A 6,243-nucleotide genomic window follows, 5' to 3' on the forward strand; every position below is an offset into this window, starting at 1 on the left:
CCACCACTTCTCTCCCTTAAATAATGTAGTTCCTCTGGGTTTAGTCTCGGGCCTGCAACTTTTTTGATTGTACACACTCTGGGCATTCTCAACCACTCTCATGGTTTCTACCATCCCCTATAGGCTGGTGACTCTCAAATCTATAGGTTTAGCCTCAAACTTCAGAGTGCCAGGATGGAGTTCAGAATCTGTTTGGATGGAGATTTCCCCCTGGATGGCCCTCCTTCCCAAGGCCCTATGACTCAGCAGGTTCAAGATGGAACTTGCCATCTTCTCCTTAAGCCTCCTTTCTTCCCCCTCCTCCTCCTAGAAGCTCTTGAGGCAGAGATGACTAAGAACACCGATGCCCCCTTCAACACCTTCAACAATCCTCTACAGTGGTGGGCAAATCCCCTATTCTCAGGCTGGGAGGATTTGCAGCAAAGTATAGCCACCAAAATGACTACCTCCATAGCTCTTCTATCAGAGGGCTTGCACTGTCAGCTTCAAGGACTGTCTGTACCTATTTGGGTATCTCAAATGCCAGATGTGCAAAATTTACCTCACCCACCCCACCCCCAAAATTACTCTTTCACCACATCTAGAGCTGGCACTACCATGTTAACCTCAGCCTTCCAGGCTAGACATTTAAACGCACATTCTTGAGTCCCCTTTTCTCTTACTACATCTCATTAAACATGGTGATTTTCATTCCCAAATATTTCTTGATTCTATCTTCTCAAAGTCCCTGCCATGAACTTTCTTGGGCTCTTAAACGATGTCCACTCTCTCAAGCTTTCCAACTGCAAACTTCTCTAACAATTGTTTAGACCTCTTATATTTGTGGACAATTTTTAGGCAGAGCATGGCGGGCAAGAGGATCGAGCAAGAGTTTTGTTTTCAGAGCTTCTTTTTATGTCAAATGATATATTTTTTTCCATTTTGACATAAAATTTCCTTTTAAAATAAATTTACCTAAGTAAAAAAGGGACCTTCTTTATTTTTTTATTATTTTTTAAAGATTTTATTTATTTATTCATGAGAGACACAGAGAGAGAGAGGCAGAGACACACACAGGCAGAGGGAGCAGCAGACTCCATGCAGGAGCCTGTTGTGGGACTTGATCCCGTGACTCCAGGATCATGCCCTGAGCTGAAGGCAGATGCTCAACCACTGAGTCACCCAGGCATCCCACGGACCTTCTTTATATAAAAACCAGTAACAGGATACTTAGGGGGTAGGAATTCCTAGAAGGTTAAAATCATGAAGTTGGTTCAAGAATGACAAAAGTTAAAAAAAAAAAAAAGAATGACAGAAGTTTGAGAAACACTAAGATTCAAGACCCTTACAGTAACATATTAACTTGAACCATATGAAACTGATGACAGGGGACACCTGGGTGGCTTAGCAGTTGAGTGTCTGCCTTCAGCTCAGGGTGTGATCCTGGAATCTGGATTGAGTCCCACATTGGGTTCCCTGCAGGGAACCTGCTTCTCCCTCTGCCTTTGTCTCTGCCTCTCTGTGTGTGTGTGTCTCTCATGAATAAATACATCTGAAAAAAAAAAAACAAAAAAGAAAGAAACTGATGACAGTTGACTATTTTTCTTTTGACCTACAGAAATGATAATTTCATATGATGCTAGAAAGTCCTACATTTTCTGGCTCCCACCTATGTTCCAGCAAAACCAACTGTTTACTTTTGTTCTGCACACACCACATTATTTCTTTCCTCTGTGCCTTTGCCTGAGTTAGTCCCTCACCCGTATACCCAGTACACACTCTTAAGACTAGTCAGGACCTTTAGGAAACTTCCCTGTCATCTGTCCCAAGAGACTGGTGTGATGCTCCTCCTCAGTGTTTCCCTAACACAATCAACATGTCTGTCCACATGTCTGCATCCATCTCTCCTGGTAACCTGTGAACTTCTTTAGGGCAAGGACTTTTCTTTTTTTTTTTTTTTTTTTTTTTAATGAGTCCTACAGCCTCTGCTTGGTATACAACAGACCCTCAAATAAGCCGTAGCTAACTGAGTGAGTGAATGGATATGTATCACGAAGAGAGGTCTAACTGCCCTGGAGGGCCAGAGCAGGTTTCAGAAAGATATCATTTTATCTAGTTTTTTTTTGTGTGTTTTTTTTTAAATATATATTTTTTTGGAGTTTGATTTACCAACATATAGTATGATCTAACTCTTTAAGGATGAGAAGGAAGGAATTTGCCAGAGGAAAAGTGAGTAGAAGAAAGTTCCCAGAGAGACAAGAGCAGGTGTAAAGGCACTGGAGGTCTGTGAATATGCAGTATTGGAGGAAATGGAAGCATGGCTTGAGTGGAAGGTAAATGAAGGACATCCAAGAAAATAGCAGTGCTCACAGTGTATTTTCCCTTTGCCCTAATATTCGTCAAGACAACCTGAAATTGATAAACACATCCACAAATACCTCCAGTGGGTTTTGATTAAAAGGGTTATGAGACTGGCCTATCCTTCTACCTCGAAAACAAAAAGCAGGTAATCTGAGGACAGGTGCAAAACCAACCATACAATACCACAATGTTCAAACCAGCATGACCGCCAGCCATACAGAACCACTGTGTTCAAACCAGCGTGACCGCCCTGCAGCCCTCAAGGAACTTACTCTCTAGAGAAGTTGCTGTGTAACCAAGAATCAGAGAAAATGCCACCACAAAGACCAGGCTTGATTAGAAAATCCACTGGAAAACCACTCATGAGAACAGAGTTGCCTAAGACTGGCAGATTGATTCAGAGTCAACTATGGTGTTGGATTTCTCCCGGCTAGCTAACAGGCCCCTCTGACCTGGTATGAGGGAATGCTAGTTGTGGTAACAACAACAGCAAAAATCAAATGGGAGACTTTGTATTATTAACATAAGTGAGTGCTTTTTATATGTTTTCTCATTTAAAGGATATCCTTGTAAGTCAGGTTATTATTGTTCTCATTTTACAGAAAAAGAAACTGAGGCTTGGTGAGTTAAGAGAAACCACTGGCAGTGGAACCCAGGTCTCTGGCTGTGAAAACACGTCCTTTCTACTTCACCACATTAGAGGCTTCACTTTGTGATTGAGCAATGAAGGTGGGAGGGCCCTCTATGTCATGGGGAAAAAGACACATTCAATTCTAGGTAGTAATGTGATGCACCTACTCCCAAAGAACACTCACCTCTCAGGATTATTATCCTCAGCCTCACGTTAGGATAATTTCTATGCTGATGATTATCAGAGATCCAATCTTGCCCTCTCTCAAGCTCTAATGCTCCTTTCAAAAGATATTTTCCTAATCACCTAAAAGAATCACAGTTCCCTTCCGGCCAGCCAGTTCCTCTTTTTTACTTTCTGGTCTTAATGGGGCAAGACACAGATAAGTCTCTCTCAGTCTGTTTTCTCATCAGAGTTGGGGGGTTGTGCTTGTTGAACAGGTTGATAGGTAAATCAGTAACACGTGTGCCAAGAAATGCAAAGTAAATAAATATCATGCTCTTGAAATAGCACCTGATTCATTCAACTCTTTAGTGAGACCCTCCTCTGCGGCAGGCACTATGTTCGGTGCTGGGCCTCTTAGGGTGTACAGACAGCCCCAAACCTAAACAGGGATTCCAGTCTAGTGGGTGTGATGTTATTCAAAAGAAAAATTCCATTAGGGAAGCCCTAAATCTATCAGCAACTAGAGGATGATCCAAAGACTCAAAACAAAAATTTTGTTGAGGAAGAGGAAACATCTACAGATACATAAAAAGATGATCAATCTTAGTAGTAATCCAGGGAATGGATATTAAAGCCACAATGAAATGCCATTTCAAACCCAGCTGAGTTAGTACCTGATGGGAATACTGGGCCAGCAGACATGAGGTGATGGGATGGTAAATATGACCAGGCACTAGAAAGAGCACAGGTACGGCAGGCACTCAGTAAATATTTTGCTAACCCAAACACAGGAAAGCTGGAGTGGAAGCTGGAAAGCTTCCAGCAAACTGGAAGCTTGGGAGGGCTACATACACCTGGCTGCCATGTTTTGTTTGCCCTCACAGCGTTTACAAAATTGAACTTTGCCAAGAGTAAAAATCAGGAAATTTCACAACTTCTCTTCAAAGATGGTAAAATCTGGCAGCTATTGGCCCGGTCTCCACCGGACAACATGTGCTGGAGCTCAGTAGCAGCAGAACCCTGCCTCTTACCACATCCCTACCAGGCCCCCACCCCCTGGTACTGGGGCTGCTGTGCCCACTTCAATTACTTCTAGCTCTGAAAGCACTGAAGTGTGCTCCCTCTCAATTGGAGATTTAATGGGATCCACTCTCAGGGACAGAATCCAGAGACTGGTATTACCAACTCAGCAACGGGGCTGAGAACTACAGCCAGAGACAATTTCTTCAGCAGGATATTTACATACTATTATTCCAAATCCATACAAGCCTTACAGGAAACCAAGGCTCAGAGAAGTGAAGAAATTTGCTCAGTGAATGGCAAAGCTGGAATCTGATGTCACTAATACTGATGATGCACATTCATAGGCTTTAAGCACTGTTAAATGTTATGCACGAATTGCATCATTTAATTCTCACTCCAACCCTATGAGATGGGGACAATCACGATCTCCATTTGACTTGTGAGAAAATGAAGGCACAGAGGAGCAATGACTTGCCAAAGGTCACATAGCTAGTAAGAAGCAGAACTGGGACTGAGCCACATGGCCTCACTGTAGAGCCTGGATCTCAGGAAGACACAGGCAGGCCTCCGGAGCTTCTGGGGATCAAGTCCATGCATTCTGAACCTCACCAGTTCACTCTTCGTGATCACCACTGTTCACAGGTCACTGCCTCCCTTTCAGGACATAAACATTTTGTGTTCGCCTTTAATACCCAAAGGGGACACCACATACTGTCTGCCACCTAACAACATACCATGGAGAACTTTCCATATCTGCACTGGTCCATTTCTATGGACACGGTGTAATTTATTTAACTTAGCTCCTTATAAGCACTTAGGTTGTCTCCAGTTTCTTCTTATTTTATTAAAAATTGATGTATTAAACACTCTGTTCATCTAAATTTGTGTGCACTTGGACATTTATTTCTGTAGGATAATCCTAAGTAGAATTATGGGGTAAAGGTCATGCATATATAAGGTTTTGGTAGATACTGTCAAGTTGTCCTCCAGAAAGGCTCTACCAACATACGTTCATTCGCACCCACAATGTATGAGAACTTGCTTTCCATGCTCTTGTCTCCACTGGGTATACTTCTCTCTTGCTTTCTCTGCACCACACTCAAGCTGCCTCTCTAAAGCTGCCTCATCATTTTTATTATCAGTTCAGTTTCACCAGTATGATTACAACTATAAAAGGAACAAAACAGAATCATCTATGTCTCGTGAAATGGGGGAGAGGGGCAGGAAACACATCAGGATGATGGCAGCAATTAGATTTACATGGGCTTGAACTGATTAAATTTATTTTCCATACTTCCAAATGTTCTTACATGAGTATTGCTTAGATGACAATAGGGGAAAACTTCTCCCTGTTGCCCCTCTATTCCTGAACTGCTTTAATTTTTTAAAAGAAAACAGGCCCAGAGTGTGTCTTTGGGATGGAGGAAAGGAGCTAGAGACTTATCTATGAATCGGATTTTGTGGAGAAGTGTCATCCCCTCACCCCAAGTGGATAGAATGTGTAGTAGTGACCTATGGTAAAGAAGAAAAGGAGCTAAACTGGAGCTAAACTCAGGGCCTGAGGCAAGGGGAAGATTAGGGAAAGCCTGGAGCTTAACAGTCACCCAATTAATGTTAAGTCACACTTAACGTTATTCACCTAAATTGCCCAAGGCTGATGTCAGGGAGGCCATCCTAGATTCTTACCCATCCACCCTCAGTCACCAGATCCTGTTGACTCTATCTTCCTAAACCCTCTCCAAATCCACTTGCTTCTCCATCTCCTTGAGTTGAGGCTCTCGTCCTCTCTCACCTGGATCACCAAAATAGCCTCTCAACAACCATCACCTTGGCATCCAGTCCCATTCATTTCCAATGGAGCTGTCAATTCAGAGTATTTCTTTTTTTTTTTTTTAAATTTATTTATGATAGTCACACACACAGAGAGAGAGAGAGAGGCAGAGACATAGGCAGAGGGAGAAGCAGGCTCCATGCACCGGGAGCCCGATGTGGGATTCGATCCCAGGTCTCCAGGATCGCGCCCTGAGCCAAAGGCAGGCACCAAACCGCTGCACCACCCAGGGATCCCCAATTCAGAGTATTTC

Source organism: Canis lupus, chromosome 5 (assembly GCF_048164855.1).
Source record: "Canis lupus baileyi chromosome 5, mCanLup2.hap1, whole genome shotgun sequence".
NCBI lineage: Eukaryota > Metazoa > Chordata > Mammalia > Carnivora > Canidae > Canis > Canis lupus.